The following is a 1,209-nucleotide window of genomic DNA, read 5'->3' as shown; positions in this document are numbered from 1 at the left end:
ATGCAAGGAAGGGGTTGAGAAGCTTCCAACAACAACATGGTGAGATGTTTCATGAGGCATTCGAGCGTTTCAATATGATGATTAAGAATTGCCCTCATCATGGAATTGAATTGTGGGAGTTGATGAATGCCTTCCACGAGGGGTTGAGTGTCGAAGATGCACGTGATTTGATGTCTATTACCGGTGGGACCTTCGGAACAAATTATGAGAATGATGATTGGGAGTTTTTAGAAAGCATGGCAACTACATCAAAAAGAAAAGCTCAAGCCTCGAGAAGAGCCCGACCGACCACTACCCGACCGCAAGTGCACGCCATAGATGATGGTAATGTTCAAACCACTAACCAAATATATGATGTTTGTGCTTTTGTGTAATGAAATAAGTCATGCGGCTGAAAATTGCCAAGGGATGTTGGACGGGCAATACGAGGAAGTCCATGCGGTTCAAGGTCAAGGTCAAGGAGGAGGTGGTAGGAACTACAACAACATGAATTCTAATACCTACCACCCCGGATTGAGGAACCATCCGAACTTTAGATATGGGAACCCTTCAAATCAAGCAAACCCAAATTTTCAAGGTAGCCAAGGTAATTTTGGTTCACGGCCATCTTACAATAATCAAGGTGGATACCGAGGCGGAAATAACCAAGGTTATCAAAAGCAATACCAAACGGGTCAAGAACAAGGGGGGTCTTCGGGTGGAAACGAGGTGATGGAGATGCTAAAGAGCATGCAATTGGAGATGCAAAAACGGAACCAACTTGACGAAGTGCGAATGCAAAAAGATGAGGTTCGTGATAAAAGCATCCAATCACTAACAACCCAAATGGGTCAATTAGCAACCGATGTGGCGGAATTGAAGAAAGGAAAGGGTCAACTTCCAAGCGACACTAAGGTAAACCCTTCACATGGTTCGTCACGAGGTAATGTTAATATTAATCATGTTAGTGTTTTAAGAAGTGGGAAAGAATTTAAAGCCAATTTGTCACCCGAATTGGTTGAGGGGGTGGTTGAGGATATCACGGGAATTGAAAGTGATGATGAACTTTCACCGGTTAAACCAAAAGAAACAATTGTTAAAAAACTGGGTTTGGGTGAAAGTGAAAAGAATGAAAAAGTTGAGGGGGAACCAAGTCAAGTTCCATTCCCATCGGCCCTACTTGACCCGAGAAAGAAAAATTTTATTGTGTCGAGAGGTCCTCAAAAAGAG

At 43.0% G+C, this 1,209-nt stretch overlaps 1 non-coding gene across 1 annotated transcript; it reads right to left on the bottom strand.

The window, feature by feature from the left end:
• On the bottom strand, positions 1–106 carry LOC118488526. Its single transcript, XR_004885070.1, has one exon. It is a non-coding gene; the product is annotated as a small nucleolar RNA R71 (small nucleolar RNA).
• Between the last annotated feature and the right edge of the window lie 1,103 nt (positions 107–1,209).

The sequence above is a fragment of the Helianthus annuus genome, chromosome 16 (genome assembly GCF_002127325.2).
Source record: "Helianthus annuus cultivar XRQ/B chromosome 16, HanXRQr2.0-SUNRISE, whole genome shotgun sequence".
In the NCBI taxonomy this organism is placed as follows: Eukaryota; Viridiplantae; Streptophyta; class Magnoliopsida; order Asterales; family Asteraceae; genus Helianthus; species Helianthus annuus.
Note: the sequence above shows the minus strand (reverse complement) of the source record. Positions and strands in the feature narration are given on the sequence as shown.